The following is a 17,500-nucleotide window of genomic DNA, read 5'->3' as shown; positions in this document are numbered from 1 at the left end:
CCGGTCAAGGGAGAAGCATGGGGCGTGCCACTCAAGGGCCAAGGGCTGCCCTCACTGGCACACAGTGAGGGAGACCCATGACAAGGGGTCCACCTGAGCCCCTCCCGGGGAGGGGACACAAGCTTCCCCTGCCTTACCGTCTCGACCCCCTCCCCTGAGCTTTAGGAAGCTGCTCGTGGGGCACGCCACCACCACAGTGGGGACCCGAGGGGACTCACCGCTGGGAGAGGAAAACGACACCACCGCTCGGCCTCGGGCATCTGACAGGCAACCCGGAGTACTCCAGGGGCACCACAGAGGACCAGGGGAGGCACGCTCACGCACCCGCAGGGATGCGAAGCATGGCAGCGAGGGAGGCCTCCCCCCACTTTGGGGAGGGACCGCTCGCAAGGCACACGCCAAGGAGGCAAAGCGAGAATGCCTGCTGCGTCCCAAAGGACCCAGGCCCCCCCCCCCGACTGACACCCGAAGGCAGCAGGGCGGGAGACCAGAGGTCAGGCTGGAGGCCGCACCCCTGCCTTCCCCCACACCACCCGCAGGTGGGGGAGGAGCAGCGAGGGGCCCGCGACAGAATGAGAGGCGCGGCCCAACTCACCATGAGCGGCCGTCCCTCACCTGGCGCGGCTTAAGCCCAAGCCCAGGAGAGCGCCACATCACCACATCGATCAGTCCTGGCAGAGCCAGGGAAGAGCCCAGAAGAGGGGAGGGAGGGAGGGAGGGAGGGAGGGCCAGCAAAGACAATCACCACGGGGGCCTGCTTCAGCTTCACCGGCCCCCCCTCCTCCTCCTCCTCCTCCTCCTCCCCTTCCTCTCTCAGGGGAGAGACAGCGGCTGACAACCCCGGGAGGGAGAATGCCTGACACGTGGCACGGAGCCAACAGGGTGGGGTTGTTCCAGCCGAGCCGCCGGGTGCCCGCAGCAGGGAGGCACACAGGGTAGAAGACCCCACAGGGCCACGCGCCCTGCCGCCCTCGGGTCAGCCAAAGACCGGAGGGGACACCGCAGCATGGGCCAGCTGGATGCACAAGCGAGAGCCGGCGCACAGGCCCAGGCGAGCGGCCCCCACGCGGGGTGCAAAGGGCAGGGTCAGGCCTTGGACAGCAGCCGAAAGCCCAAAGCCCCCCACGTGCATCCAGAGGCCCAAGGTCTCCAGCGACAGGCGCTGAAGAGGATCGTGTCAGCATCTACCTGGTGACAGAAAAGGCCTATTTCGGCCGCGAAAAATGTCCATGCCCAGCAGCGGGGCCCACCCACAGGACGTGGGGGTATCCCCGGAACCCCCATCCGGACACTTGTCCCCCAGCCCTGCCCTAGAGTCGCCAGACCCAGCGCTCTCAGGGCCATCTGGTCGACCCGGGGAGCGTGACCGCAAGGAAGGGACAGGGACAGGAAGGAGGTGGAGCCGGCCGGCCAGCCGGGGAAGCCCTTCCCGGCTTGCCCACGCGGGCAGGTATCGGTCTGTCCGGAGCTCCAGACGGGGACTTGGCTCCCCCAAAATCCAGGACACACCATCCAGCTCAGGCCGGTCCCCACCTCCCGACAGATCGACCGACCGACAGGGAAACACTCCGAGGGCGGGGGGGCGGGGGGGGGGGGAATGAGAGCGTGGGAAACGAAGTCTTGTCCAACGACCGGGACCCTACATGGGCACGCCTCAGGCCCAGGTGCACCCTTCCCGGCCACACCCGGGAGCAGGGGGCCGGCGGGGTACCATCCACCATCTCCGGATCCATCAGGACTTGGAAAAAAAATGTTTCCACGGAGGCGCCTCCGACGAACGGACCCCGCGAAGGAAGGCGCCGGGGCCCGAGCCACCCTTTCCGCTCCACCCCTCACGGCTTGTGCCGGTCTAGACCTCGTCAGTACGACTCCGCACGGGCCGGCGGTAGCCATCAGTCGGGGGGCAGGGGGGGAGGGACCCATGCCGGCATGACGACCGGGAAACAAGCGTGCCGGCCACCGAGCCTGTCGCGCCCTCCAACGCCCTCACAGCGCACAGCCCGGGCCGCTCCTCACTTCGGGGATGAGAGGCTGGAGGGACGGCGGGCGGGAGTCATTCACGCTCCAAAGGGCGACCCGGGACAAGGCCAGGCCACCCGAGCACAGGCAGTCCCGGGCGCCGCACACCCTCTCCCCTCGCTAGGGAGGCGGCCCGGCCCAGGCCTGGTCGGTCCCCGGGGCCGGAGCGGCAAGAGCGGATGCTGGTCGACCCGGCCAGGCGGCCCCAGAACCTGCCTGGGGAGCGCGGTGACAGTCACTCCCTCACAGGCCTGCACGCCCAATCTCCGGTGAGAGAGGGACACTCCCAGGCCTCTGAGCCACCGGAGCTGTCGCCGCCAGTGTCGCCAGCCTCCCGGAACTCTGACTCAGGCCGGATGGCTGAGTCACATCCCTCGCGAAGGTCCCCAAAGCTGCAGAGGGAAGGGACGATATAAAAGCGGACACTAGATGGCACGCGACAACCGCCACCAACGTCACCAGGACAGATCCGGAAGGCCGGCCGGCCGGCGGCGACACAACGACACAGCGCCGGCCACCCAAATGCCCGAGCTCTTCCCGGGGCCGAGGCGCCAGGCGTCCTGCACGACCGCGAGGCTTCCACTACGGAGCTGCCTCCTGGCAAGGCACTGCGTGGCGTGATGGCAGCAGATGGAAAGAGGGGGGCGGCGGCGGCGGCGGCGGCGGCGGCGGGGAAGGAGCTGGGAAGAGGTTCTCGCTGTTGCCTAGAAGGAGCCGCGCTCGCTCCCCCAAGCATGTCCCTTCCTGGGCTTGGGAATTCCAGAGAGAAGCCGGCGCGGTGAGGGTGGCACTAGCGAGAGAGATCTCAGGTTCCCCTCCACCTTCTCTTCTCTCCCCCACCCCCACCCCACCTCCCTGCACGGAGCTGGAGGAGGGAGGGAGAGAGGGAGGGCGGGAGGGTAGGCGGGGACTGGCAAAAACGAAACCCGGCAAGCTCTCGGAGAACGACAACGCAGGAGTCGGTATACCTGCCACCCTTACCGACGGAGACGGTCTGTCAAAAGCAGACAAGCAAAGCCCAGAAGCTTAGGAAGGGAGAGAAGGATACAGTCGATCCTAGGAAAGTGGAAATGAAAATCTCTCTCTGCATAGACTGAGACAAAGTCCAAAGAGAACAAATGGCTGCCTGGGGCAAATGCTCTGGTGGTCAGGTCATAGAAACATGGATTTCAGCATGACTGACCAACCACAACGGAGGGAAAGTACAACGCAACACTATGAGTGTGTGTGTATGTGTGGGGGGGTGAACTGAAATCTCATCCAAAACAAAACAAAACAAAACAAAAAAAGGAAAACAACCCCCCCCCCAAAAAAAACCCAAAAAACAACAACAGATGAAGAAGAAGAAGGAAGCCCACGACCAACAGGGTCAAGGCTCCTGCTTTCTCACCGCGGTGGCTCTGGTTGCCCCTGTGTGGTGCAGGTTCCATCTCTGGCTCAGGAAAAACTTCCACTTGCTGCCCGTGTGTGTGGCCAAAAAGTAAAACATAAAGCTGAAACAGGAGGGAGAGGGGGTGGAGAAAACCCGAAACAAACAATAAACTTTGCAAGTCTCAGGATTGCCATCCTGGGGTAGTGGAAACAAATCCGACCAGGAACCATGAGGTTGCAGGTTTGATCCCTGGCTCACTTGTTGGGTTAAGGATCTGGCATTGCCGTGAGCTGTGGTGTCTGTCACAGACGCGGCTCGGATCCCGCGTGGCTGTGCCTGTGGTGTAGGCCGGCAGGTAAGGCTCCGAACTGACCCCTAGCCTGGGAACCTCCATGTGCTGCGGGTGTGGCTCCCCCCCAAAAAAAAACCAGAAAGAGAGAGAGAGAGAGAGAGAGAGAGAAGGAAAGAAAGAAAGAAAGAAAGAAAAGAGAAAGAAAGAGAGAGAGAGAGAGAGAGAGAGAGAAAGAAAGAGAAAGAAAGAAAGGAAGGAAAGAGAAAGATAGAGAGAGAGAGAGAGAGAGAGAAAGAAAGAAAGAAAGAAAGAAAGAAAGAAAGAAAGAAAGAAAGAAAGAAAGAAAAAGAAAGGAGAAAGAAAGGAAGGAAAGAGAAAGAAAGAAAGAAAAGAAAAAGAAAGAGAGAGAGAGAAAAGAAAGAAAGGAAGAAAGGAAGGAAGGAAAGAAAAAGAAGGAAAAAGAAATCCATCTCGGAGTTCCCGCTGTGCCTAGGTCACAGCTGAGCCTCAAGTTCGATCCCTGGCACAGGAAAGGCAGTGCAGCAGGAAAAAAAAAAAAAAAAAAAGAACAACTCCATCTTGCTGGTTGGGCAGGGGAGATGCAATTGCCGGATGACATTCCACAACTCTGCCAAACTGGCAAAACCACGACGCACTTAGTACAGGAGTCATTGAAGACATGGATGTGAAAGCATCTTCTTGCTATCGATTCATTTCCCACAATCCCAGGAAGAGCCATTGGAACAGGGCTCCCATTCTTGGCACGATATCTTTTCTATGTGTGGGTGGACGCATCTTTTCTCATGGTTGTTTTCCTTTTGACCAAATTTAACTTCAGCCTCCACCATGTCATCTTTTGGGCTCTCAAGCCTGCCATGAGAATATGGTCACCAAAGTCCTCGCCCAGAGGCACCTTTGCCCACCACCAGTGCCGCCGTCTCCCCCCACCTCCTCCTCCTCCTCCTCCTCCTCCTCCTCCTCCTCCTCCTCCTCCTCCTCCTCCTCCTCCTCCTCCTCCTCCTCCTCCAACCCCCGCCAAGCACCCCCCCCCCCCACCCCGCTTTGTATTGTTCAGCTGTCTTGCACTGGTCTCTCACACGGTGGCGGTGTGGTCCTATGCATGATTCCCAACCACATTCAAGTGGACTTCCGGGATCATCATTTTCTGTTTCCTAACTGCACTTTCGTCGTTCTTAGGAGGTTTGCTTCCCTTCCCCCCCCACCCCCCCCCCACCCCGCGCGCGCGCACGCTTGGTGTTGAATCGGAGCTGCATCTGCTAGCCTGAGCCACAGCCACAGCAACGGCGGGATCCGAGCCACATCTGAGACCTTATGCCACAGCTCGCGGAAAAATGCCAGATCCTTAAACCCCTGAGCGAGGTCAGGGATCAAACCTGCCACCTCGTGATTCCTAGTCCGATTCGTTTCCGCCGCGCCATGACAGGAATTCCTTCCTGTGTTCTTTTGGGTCATGGTTGTTTCCAGCTCCACAGAATTCCTCCCCGTGCTCATGTGACATCTGGGATGTGGCGGGTTGGGGGGGGGGGGGCAAGGTTTCGTTCCCCTACAGTCATGCCTTGAAAAAAGTCGTGTACAACGTTTCACATTCCAGATCCAGAAGCTGAATCCGCAGCCGGTTCCATCTCATGAAACCGATCTCCCAGCCCAGGAAAACCAAAGGTCGTGGTTGGAGCCCGTGATAAACCCCAGGTCTGAGTCCCGAGCACTGCTGCTCAGGGAAGATTTCGAGGTGTCAGGGTCCAAGGATCCTCCTGGGCACTTGGAAATGTCTCCGATGTGTGCAGGCAGGCATGAGGATGAGAAGGGGCTAAAGAGGGGCAGAGGGTGGTGATCTCTTGTCGGTGGATGTCAAGGGTTGGCGCTTCCTTTTGTGGATCTCCCGGAAAAGTCAAATGTGGGAGAAAAACTGGACCCGTGAGTTCGAGGAGAGGGATGGCCAGAGAAAACCAGAAGAATTCCATCTGCCGACCATTGGGTAGGTAGGAGGGCAAAAACCGAAACCTCGAGCATGACATGAACAGAACCACATGCTTCTAGCCACCCATAAACCCCGTAAGATAAGATCGTTTCTGCTGAGATACCCTCTCCCTCCCCCCACCCACCCAGGGCGAAGGATCCCTGGGTGGTGGCAGAGGGGCGGCAGCAGTCAGTGGCAGTGGCGGCGGGCATGGAACTTCCACAGGCCCTGGGGACACACCCCCCGCCCCCAGAAACCCCTAGAAGCTTGGAATTCTGATGTCTGTGGTGTGATGACCATAAACACTGGCTTTTGTGCCATGTCTGCTAGAAGATATGGTTTCCATGACAAATAAAGTGATTTTTAGCAAGTTTTTCTCCACTTGAGATGTATTGAAAATACGTCTTCATTCAGGGGGAGGTAGGTGTAGGTGACAGACGTGGCCGCTCAGCTCAGATCGGGTGATCTGGCAGGGCATAGCTCTGGCTGAGGTGCAGGCCAGCAGCTACAGCTCCGATTCTTCGACCCCTAGCCCAGGGAACTTCCATATCCCAAGGGTGCACTCCTAAAAAACAAAAAACAAAATGAACAACACACAAAGAGGGAGCATCTCATCGATGGCAGACCAAATTCCAATGTATATGTATACGTGTACATAGGTATGTACGTATGGATGTGTGTGTGTATGTGTATATTATCGAGAGAGAGAGAGAGAGAGAGAGAGAGAGAGAGAGAGAGAGAGAGGATTTTTTAGAGCCATAACTGTGGCATACGGAAGTTCCCAAACCAGGGTTCGAACCGGCATACATGGATACTAGTCGGGTTTGTTACCACTGAGCCACAACAGGAACTCCCCACATTCCAATATTTAATGAGAAAATACATTTTTGATGCTTTAGGCAACCCTGCAAACACCCTTATTTAAGTGACTGGACTTAACAAAAAGGAATCCCTAGCACCTAGTAACAGAACAAAGATAAAGAAACACAAGGCAGGAATTCCCGTTGTGGCTCGGTGGAAACGAACCCGACTAGCATTGACCCCTAACCTGGGAACCTACAAAATGGCACATGTGAAGCCCTAAAAGAAGACTACACACACACACACACACACACACACACACACACACACGGCACAGACAGATGCGAAAGGAAAAGAAAAGGAAGGAAAAAAGAAAAGGGAAGAAAGAGAGAAATGAACAGGCAGAGCAAGCCATTGTGAATGATCTCTAGGGACAGATATTTTTCTCCAAGCATAATTTTATTTTTCCCCAAGTGATACCAGACCTTCTCTCTCTCTCTCTCTCTCTCTCTCTCTCTCTCTCTCACACACACACACACACACACACTCTCCCTCCCTCTCTCTCTCTCTTTGAAAAAATTTATGTATTTAGTGGAGTTCCCATTGTGACTCAGCAGGTAGGAATCTGACTAGCATCCATGAGAGTGCTGGTTTGATCCCTGGCCTCGCTCAGTGGGTGAAAGATCTGGCATTGCCCTGAACTGTGGTGTAGGTTGCAGACACAGATCGGACCTGGTGTTGCTGTGTCTGTGGTGTAGGCCAGTGGCTCAAGCTCTGATTCCCTAGCCTGGGAACCTCCGTGTGCCGTGAGTGCCACCCGAAGAAAGCAAGGGTAAAAAAAAAAAAAAAAAAAGAAACATAAAAACCTGGATTGGGGAGATCCCATTGTGGCTCATTGGTAACAAAGCTGAGGAGCACCCACGAGGATGCAGATTCGATCCTGGGGTGGGGGGGTGGGGTGCTGGTGCTGGTGGTGCTGAGGTGTGTGCGTGTGGGGTGATAAATAGGTTACCTCTGGCTTCTGGGGGGTGAGAGTCAGCATGGTTTTCCTGCACCTGCTGCTCCTGGGCAATTATTTAGTTTTGGTTTCTTGTTCCTTTGTTTTTGTGGTCCTGCATTGTGGTGAGTACTGGTGTAAGTGGCAGGTTCCTATTTGATCCGACATTTCTTTGGCTCTGGTGTCGGTTGACAGCCATGGTCATGACTGGTGGTGGCTGTTAAGTCTCCAGGAGTTCCACGCAACATTCTGATTGTCTTTCTTCCTTGGGCTTTGGCTGCAGCCTCCCCCTACCCCCTACCCCCCCCCCCCCCCCGCATCATATGGAGGTTCCCGGGCTAGGGGCCGAATCAGACCTACAACTGCTGGGGCGTATGCCACAGTCACAAGCACCATCATATCCAAGCTGCGTCTGCAACCTACACCGCAGCGCAAGGTGATGCCACCAGATCCTAAACCCACTGTGGAAGGCCTGGGATCGAACCTGCAACCTCATGGTTCCTGGTTGGATTCCTTTCCACTATTCCACGACGGGAACTCCTGGGCTTTGGCTTTTGACAGGTGGAGGGACACAGCTTTCTGAAACGGTGGGGCCAGGGCAAGGCATAGAAACATAAGATGGATGTGAGCCTGCGCCTATTCTTTTCTCGTGTGCTGGGAAGATAAGGTGGCTCTTGCCAGCTGGGATTTCATTTCCCCACAAACGATCAGGCTCTTAAGGTATCAGGCAGGGAAGAGGGAGAGTCAGAGTTCCCATTGTGGCTCAGTGGTTAATGAATCTGACTAGGAACCATGAGGTTGCAGGTTCCATCCCTGGCCTTGCTCAGTGGGTTAAGGATCCAGCATTGCCGTGAGCTGTGGTGCAGGTTGCAGATGTGGCTCAGATCCCGCGTTGCTGTGGCTCTGGTGTAGGCCAGCGGCTACAGCTCCGATTGGACCCCTGGCAGGGGAACTTCCATATGCCGCAGGAGCGGCCCTAGAAAAGGCAAAAAGCCGAAGGTGGGGGGGGGGGGGGGACAGAAGAAGAGTGAGAATCACGGTCGGAAGAACATGGGGAAATCGGTGCTAGGTGCCTGGGTGTGTGAGTTCACACGGAATGCTAACCCAGACCCCTGGCCAGCCACATTTGGGGTATCTATCAACTTGACTCTCCACTCTCCAGCTCACCTGGGTGGTGCTGCCCTGCCCTGCCCTGCTCATGTAAGACCTGGCTCCTCCAGGGATGGCTTTGCACCAGAGGGAGACGGGGCAAAGTCACTGAGCTTAAGGTAATTTCTCCAAGAGAGACTCTGGGAGAAGGAGACCAGCTGGGTTTCTGTGTGTTCATTTTTCTTCCTGTCTGCTTGTTTGGTGCAGGCCAGTCCATGTGCCGAGACATTCAGAAACTCTGTACTAGCTGAGACTCAGACCTTGTTCCGAAATAAGCAAAGGGACTTTGAGCTGGGATCACTCCCTGACAAGTAGCTAGCAAAGAAGTTTCCCGTAGCTCTCAGGCCCCATCCCCGCCCTCAGGCGGGTGGGCGTGGGGAGGGGGTGGGGGGGGAGGGGAGGGGCTCGTTCAGGCAGGCAGGCAGGCAGGCAGGCAGGCAGGCAGGCAGGCGCTGGTTCATTAGTCCCGCACCCCCCCACTCCCGGCCCCAGCTGCCCGCCCCACCCCCCACCCCCGGCCGCCATCCCTGCTGCGCCGCCTCTCGCTTCCCAAATCGCCTGGACTCACGCCCGGGAAGGGGGGGAGGGGAGATCAGGAAGATCCAGGCCTCAGGGCCTGGGTTCAATCACTTCATTCAAATGCAGAAACTCTCCAGTCAAGTCAGAGGTGGTGACTTTTCCTGGAGCTTCTCTTTAGGGAAAGTGTTTTTTTTCCCCTCTTTCCCCAATTTCCCTACCCTCAGGCTGCCCCTCGCAGACTGCATGGAGGGGGGTGGGGGAGGATGTGTGCACGAAACTCGCCTCGTGTCAGGCCAAAGGAGCCCCCGCCATTTCCCAACCCGGGAAACCCCGCAAAACTTCTGGAGCATGTTGGCCTTGGTGTGGGAATGGACATCTTCACTTGCCATCTTCCTTTGCACGAGGAGGAGATTTTCATCTCCTGCTGTCTGGGGGCCAGAAAGGAGGGCCAGAGTGTCCCTTTGGTGTGGGCCGGTCCTTAAGTCATTTTACCTCACAGGAATCACCCACACAGGGCATGGAGACACGTTTGGGGTCCGCCTCCTCCGAAACGTCCCGGGAAACCTCACGTGTGAAAAACTGAGCTGGGGAGGTCCCATCGTGGTGCAGAAGTGGAAATAAATGCAACTAGGAACCATGAGGTGGCAGGTTCCATGCTCAGCCTCGCTCACTGGGTTACGAATCCCACGTTGCCATGAGCTGTGGGTAGAGGAGAGTGAGAAGGAGAGGGAGGGAGGGGGAAGGGAGAGATCCTCCATTTATGGAACTGGTTTCCTTGTTTTGAGATGACGTCGCTTTGGTGAAACAGTTGTCAGATGGCCTCTCAAAAGGCGGTGATGTGGATGGGCTCCCCGAACCAGGCCCACAGAAACCAAAGGAACGAAGGGGTTAATCCTTGGAGCCAGAGTTCCCTCCTCTGAAACTGAAACCAAGCTCAAGCCCGGGAGTGCTGGTGTGTTGGAGCCAGAGACATTGTTACAGCTAAAAGCTACTTTGAAATAGTCTCCATTAGGTTATGGCTTGCCTTGGCCCACGAACTTATGACTAATGACTACTGTCGAGTCAGAGTTGTAGTGAACCTGGTGTTTTCTCTACCCTTGAAACACTCCCTAAGGATTGCGCCCCCCCCCCCACCCCGTGGATGAGCAATCTTCACTCCGGAGAGAAGGTCAAAATGCCATAACCCCAAAGACACTAGAAACATTCCATGGACCACCTGACTCCAGCCTTGATGACTTTGAAATGGTCTATCCTAATCTCCTATCCAGGGAGAATGCAAGCACCCTGATGCTTCTAGACAGCTCCGCCACCCCCATGCCCACCATTAAGCTAAACCTATAGAACCCCTTGCTATCCCCTCTCAAGGGAGGACACAGTTTTGAGGTCCTTAGCCTGCTGTGGCCTCCTTAGCCTGGCAAAGCAATAAAGCTGTTCTTTATGCTTCACCCAAAACTCTGTCTCTGAGACTTAATTGGAGCTGGAGTACCAAGGCCGGTTTGGGCTGCCAAACTTTCCTGGAACTTTCAAACTGTTACATATGAAGAACGGAGCCGGTGACTCTGTGTGTGTGTGCGTGTACGTGTGAGAGAGACACAGAGAGACAGACAGAGACAGTGAGTGAGACAGAGAGAGACAGAGGGAAGAGAGAGGGAGAGGGGAAAGTCCCTTCAGTCTTTTGTTTTCTCGGTTTGTTTGTTTGTTTGTTTGTTTTGTCTTTTTGCCATTTCTTGGGCCGCTCCCATGGCATATGGAGGTTCCCAGGCTAGGGGTCGAATCGGAGCCATAGCTGCCAGCCTACGCCAGAGCCACAGCAACGTGGGATCTGAGCCGTGTCTGCGACCGACACCACAGCTCACGGCAACGCTGGATCCTTAACCCACTGAGTGAGGGCAGGGATCGAACCCACAACCTCACGGTTCCTAGTCGGATTCGCTCACCACGGAGCCATGACGGGAACGCCCCTTCAGTCTTTTGAAAGGCCCCTCTGAGAATGCCGTCAGGTGTTGGGGCCAACTTTCCGAGGGGCTCTTAGAGAAATGAACACAGGGTGATGGTTTCACTCTCAGAGACCATTTCTCTGATGTGTTCATCGAGGGACTCCACGGGCTTCCGTTTTCAGGGCCTCGGGACAAGCGATACGTGTTCTCATCCGCAAGGATGCCAGGTCCAAAGGGTGGGAGAAAATGGGAAACGCTGATGAAGAGAGTTGTAGCCAGAGATGGAAGGCAACTGGAAAAACTTCAGGATCCAGTCCAGTTTTCCAGCCACTGAGTTTCTGATTTCTGGAAGGATTTGGGTAGGGAGGAAAAGGTCAAGGATTCTCCATCCCTCTGACAGAGGTATAAGTTACAAAGTAGATGTACAACTTTTGAGAAAAAAACGAACAAACAAAGAAACAACCAAACAAACAATTTTTGTCCCTTTGTCTTTATCAGGAAAAGTGAAAGATGGAGAGAGGGAGGGAGGGAGGGAGGGAGGGAGGGTGGGTTGGATGGATGGATGGATGGATGGATTTGGGGGGCGGGGAGAAGATTCTTAGATCCTAATGACCCAATGCTTTCTCTAGTCCTGGGCCTTTAGGTGATATATCTATATCTATATATCTATATCTATCTGTATACACACACACACACACACACACACACACACACACACACACACACGTAGTTATTTTCTGTTTCTAGGGCTGCACCCATGGCACATGGAGGTTCCCAGGCTAGGGGTCCAATCGGAGCCGTAGCCACCGGCCTACACCAGAGCCAGCACAACGCGGGATCCGAGCCCTGTCTGCGACCTACACCAGAGCTCACGGCAACACCCGATCCTGAACCCAACGAGCGAGGCCAGGGATCGAACCCGCACCCTCAGGCCTCCTAGTCGGATTCGTCCAGCCATGACGGGAACTCCTACATATGTATATAGTATGCATATAGTATATCTTTTTTTAATGCCCACGCCCCAGCCCTATGGAAGTTCCCAGACTCACGGTCGAATCAGAGCTGTAGCTGCGGGCCTACCCCACAGCCACAGCAACGCGGGATCCTTAACCCACCAAGCGAGGCCAGGGGAGGGATCGAACCCACATCCTCACGGATCCTAGTCGGGTTCATTACCGCTGAGCCCTGATGGGAACTGCAGGGGACATCTTTTTTTTTTTTTTTTTTTTTTTTTTTAAGATGTAAGTTTGTTGTGGTTGTTGTGGTTGTTGGTTGTTGTTGTTGCTTTAGCTCGGCATACAGTGGGCTTGCTTACAATGTTGTGTTCGTTTCAGGTGTACAGTCAAGGGGATTCAGTGATCCATCTACATCCATCTATCCCTCCGTTCTTTTTCAGCGTCTTTTCCCCTCTAGGTGATTCCAGAATATTGGGCCATTCCTTCCTTGTGGGTGGGAACACCAGCGTGAAAAAAAACCATCACGGGGGAGTTCCTGTCGTGGCACCATGGAAGCGCATCCGACGAGGAACCTTTGCAGGGAAGGGTGTGGGTTCGATCCCTGGCCTCGCTCAGGGGGGCGGTAAGGATCCGGCAGGCAGTGCCGTGAGCTGTGGTGTCGGTCGCAGACGCGGCTCGGATCCCACATGGCTGTGCCTGTGGCGTAGGCCAGCAGCCGTAGCTCCGATTCAACCCCTCGCTTGGGAACTTCCATATGCCACGAGGGCAGCCCTAAAAAGCAGAGGGGGGAAAAGAAATCATGAGGGCGGGGGAGAGGGATCCATGAGGAGGATGGGATGAACATATACACACACAAAAGAGTCTCTATCCAATAGACGACGAACAGGGACCCCTACGCCACCTTCTGGAATCCAAACGCCAAAACCACAAAGCAGAGTTCCCGCCATGGCGCAGTGGAAATGAGTCCGACCAGGAACCATGAGGTTGCAGGTTCGATGCCTGTCCACCTCGCTCAGTGGGTAAAGGATCCGGTGTTGCCGTGAGCTGTGGTGTTGGTCCCAGACGCGGCTCGGACCTGGCATTCCTGTTTCTGTGGTGTAGGAGGTCAGCAGCTAAAGCCTCCGATTCGATCCGTCATCTGGGAACCTCCATATGCCGTGGGTGTGGCCCTCAACACACACACACACACACACACACACGCACGCACGCACGCACGCACACACGCACACGCACACGCACACGCACACACACACACACTCTGGAACCCCCTAAATGGGAGAAAACCGGACACAGTAGTTTTTTAGGGGTCCAGTCTCTGTGACAGGTGAGGATATCAGGCTTGCATCGAGGGAGGGAAGGCTTCACCCCACGCAGAAAACACACCCACCTACCCACCGACCGACCTTCCTTCCTTCTTTCCTTCCTTCCTTCCTTCCTTCCTTCATGAGAGAACAGTTGGATGACCCATCCTAAGTGTCGGTTGAATGAAGTCTAGTTACCAGGGTTCAGAGTGGGGGAGGGAGAGGGGTAGGAAGTCTGAAGCCTCTGGCGACTCTCCGAAATGTTCTCCCCCCAGGGTGACAGAGCCAGCAGGTCAGGCACTGCCTTCTCTAGAAACCTTCCTGCCCATGTCCAAGGGGGTGTGGGGGGTTGGGGGTGTGGGGCAGGGAGTGGGCCAGGGAGCCTGGAGAAACCCAGACCACCAAGCGGCCATTCTCCCATCGCCCCGACTGTTTGTTGAATGAACATAATGGACGTGATCCAAGTCTGCCACGCCGCCGCCGCCGCCGCCGCCGCCGCCACCACCACTTTCTCCATCATCTCCCCCACCCCCTTGCCTGCAGCCATCTTTGAAAAGGCTGCTGTTGTGGCTGCCTTTGCATGAAAGTGAGTGAGGACCCCTCCCTAATACGGAGTGTTTCAGTCCCTGGTGTCTCTGACAGCTCGCTCATGTATTGGTTGTGAACCATCTTGCCTTGAGGATTTGGAGGATTCGTGAACATTGCAGGAGCCATGGGAGCAGTGAAGTCCTTATCGCCAACCCGACACCCCCCCCCCCCAAATTTCGTGGCAGGGAGCACACTTTTCTTTCACCCAAGAGATTTATTTCCTGCTTTCTGAAGAGAGAAGGAAAGGAGGGTCAGAATGGTCCTCTGGTGTCTGGTGTCCTGTCCCTTTCATTGCACACACTCCTAGTGCCACTGCGGGAGGCACGTTCGGGGCGCGGGGTGGGGTGGGGGTGGGGGACCTGCTGCACGCACCCGCCCCTCACTTTCAAATGCGAAACTCAAGGAGGATGTGAATGTCCTCCATGCCACCGATCAGGTGAACGGGATGGCTTTCTAGGGAAATCCTGGTGTTTCCTTTCACTGCCATGACGAACACCCAGAAACAACCCTGTAAGTTCATACAACTTTGTCAGTCAACTGTATTCCAATAAAATGAAAAAGCAAGACACAGACACACCCACACGCACACACACACACACGCGCGCGCACACACGCACCCCAACCCAGAACCAAACACCCTCTCCTGAAATGGGGGGGCGGGCCCACCGGAGAATGAGCAAGAGAATTCCAGAGTCGGTAGGAAAGTGTCATCTGCAGCGGTGTGAAAAACCCCAAGCTCTTTTCTTCCTGTCAAGGTGAATAAACTTTGTTAATGGGAGTGGGTGCCCTCAGTGTGCCCTCCGAGAGGAAAGGCAGGGAGCATTTTCTCCCTGAAGAGCTTAGTGCTGTCATAGCACTGACGGACAGGATGAACGATCGGTGAGAGGTGGCAGCAGCAGTGGTGGCCGCCTGCACTGCCTGGGCGGATTGGAAACATAGACGAGCCACCAAGACTGCGTGTGACACCCCCGTGGGCCACCCCCCCCCCCCCCCGTCTGTACAGTGACAAGAGTCCTTTGGGGGAAAAGGGAGGGTGGGTGCTCTTCCAGTGTGTCTGTCTGCATTCACCAGGTGTGGGAGAGAAGACAGATGTTTGTTTCCACTATCGTTCGGAGGACTTGCCCAAGAGTACCACGTCCCCCCAAAGATAGCACCGGAAGAGAGATGCACGAGGTTTCTGAATGCATGCCGTGGGTGCTCCAGGCTGCCTCCAGGCCGCCCCCTCGCCCTCGCCCTCCCCCTCCCCCTTGCCAGAGGCAGACGTTCCTTGAAACAGCTGGCTTTGAACTTGGGCTTCTAGAGGAAGGTTTTTCTCCTGCTTTCAAGACGGGAAGAAGAGGGTGTCCGTCTCACATCCGTCCTTTCCAGAGGGCCCTGGATTCCAGATCCTCCACATGCCAGCGCCAAAGCCGAAGCGGTCGGTCTGGGGGTGCCCCATTCGGGTTCCCTCCCCACACACCTGCACGCGCGCGCGCACACACACACACACACACACACGCACGCACCGGGAACAGTGTGATCTCCCACGCCCCCGAAAAGCTTCAGAATGGCCTCAGTCCGAGGCAGTAGACCTATGTATGTCCTCACACCTGTTCAAATAATGTCTGCCCTCAGCCCCACCATCCCCTGCCTCTTTTAAGGACAAAGGCACTGTAGGTTTCCCTGGGGAAGGGAGACTCCATGGCATGTAAATCACAGTCTTAAGGAAAAGGATAATAGCATATGCCGGGGGGGGGGGGGGGGGGGGGAGAAAGAAGGGGGGGGAGGGGGGGGACCCGCGGTGGTGTGCTTGTGAGGGAGAGAGACAGAGACAGACAGGGAGGGACGGAGGATAGGCAGACAGTGAGAGGCAGAATCAGAGGGAGAAAGAGGAGGAGGGGAGAGAGACAGAGAAAGTGAAACAGAGCTAGGTATAGAGGACGCTGTGGCTGGGTCGGATTCTGCGTGTTCTCAGTGAAGTCGTCCTAAGGCCTCTGGAGGTCCAGATCACTGCTTGGGGCCGGAAGTCTGTCTGCCCTTCCCTACCCATCTGAAGAGCTGTGGTTTGGGCTTTCCAGCCGGGAACCCCTCTTTCTGCCTCTTTGTCCAACACACAAGGTTCGTGGGACCCAGAAATCCCATTCTGAGAGCACCCTAGGAACAGTCCTTTCCATACGGCGCAGGAGGCCCCTGTGCCAAGAGATCCAAAGTCTGGAGCCTCTGTTCTCCCCCCCCCCCCCCCTTCCCTCCACGGACAAAATCTTGCCTTGTATTCCTTTTTTTCTCAGGGACTCTGAAGGACATGTATCATTGTACAACCATGGGGAAGATGCTTCCATTCCCTCTGGAATGATGGATGTGGTCGCATGTCTCAAGGAGGCTCCAATTCTTTGAGCAGGACTCCCGATGGTGCCATCCCATCGTCCCTCCCCTCCCCTCCCCTCCGGCTCGCTCGGTCACGGTTCCCCTCCTTTTTCCTCCCCTCCAGGTTATCTTCAGGTCTGCCGCCCACTTGTAACTCCTCCCCCACTTGGAAGTGGCCTCTTCCGGCCCCGAACTTGGTCGTCCCAGGCCCACCCCGGGAGCCATCTGGCGGACCTTTTCGGAGACTATAAAAAGCAGCCTACGGCAGGGGGCGTCGCAGGACCAACGAACGCATCGGGATGGATCGCTGTGTGGCGACATGGATTCTCCAGGCAGGGCAGGCATAAGGCCTGGACTCTTTCCTCCTGGAGCCCATTTCTTCATCCGTGGCCTTGAAGACGAACCACGCCGACCACGGACCGTGGACCTTGGCCTTCACCTTTCATTTCCGAACGGCAGCCAGGGCATCCATTGTCACCACCGCGGAAAAGGTGTCCACAAAAAGGACAGGTGAGCACCTCCATGGCATGCAGTGTCATCGCCACCCCCACCCCGGCTTTAAAGGGTCCTCTTTCAAGTAATCACGTTGCCACAGCTGGGACTTGGATCGGATCCCTGGCTCCGGAACCCCATATGACCTGGGGCCGGCCAATGCATCCCTCCATAGCGTCCTAAATCCGTACATCGTTGATTCAGGACTTTCCCTCGTGGCACAGAGGAAACGAATCTGACCAGGAACCATGAGGTTGCGGGCTCCATCCTTCGCCTCACGCAGGGGGTTGAGACGAGGCTCAGATCTGGCACGGCTGCGGCTCGGGCGTAGGCCAGCAGCCGTAACTCCAGTTCGACCCCTAGCCTGGGAAGCTCCATAGACCGTGGGTGCGGCCATCCGAAGACCAACAAGAACCTCCTCACCGTCCTAATACAGGGACAGCAACGTTGTCACGGCAAGGGCGGCGGGGCGGCGCGGGCCAAATAAAATGCTATGCACCCAAGTGTTTGATTTCAATAGAGAAGAAAGAAATCACTAGGCCAGAGGGGAAGCTCAGAAAACATCGAACACAAAACGACACACCCTGTCCGGGAGACTCAGGCCCCGGAGAGAGGCAGTCAACGCGGTGCAGACACGACCCCAGCGAGTGAGTTGGCAGAGACGGACGGGCGGCCCCGGCATCAAGACAACCCCAGGGATCCCATCGAGGGCCACACGCACCCGGGCCCGAGTCGGCCGGGAGAGCTGGTCGACCC

This window comes from Sus scrofa, chromosome 8 (assembly GCF_054392235.1).
Source record: "Sus scrofa isolate SSC_HxYL_T2T_F1_AM1 chromosome 8, Sscrofa_HxYL_maternal_Yorkshire_Landrace_v2.0, whole genome shotgun sequence".
NCBI classification, from domain to species: Eukaryota; Metazoa; Chordata; class Mammalia; order Artiodactyla; family Suidae; genus Sus; species Sus scrofa.
The sequence above is the reverse complement of the archived record's forward strand: the minus strand, read 5'-3'. Positions refer to the sequence as shown.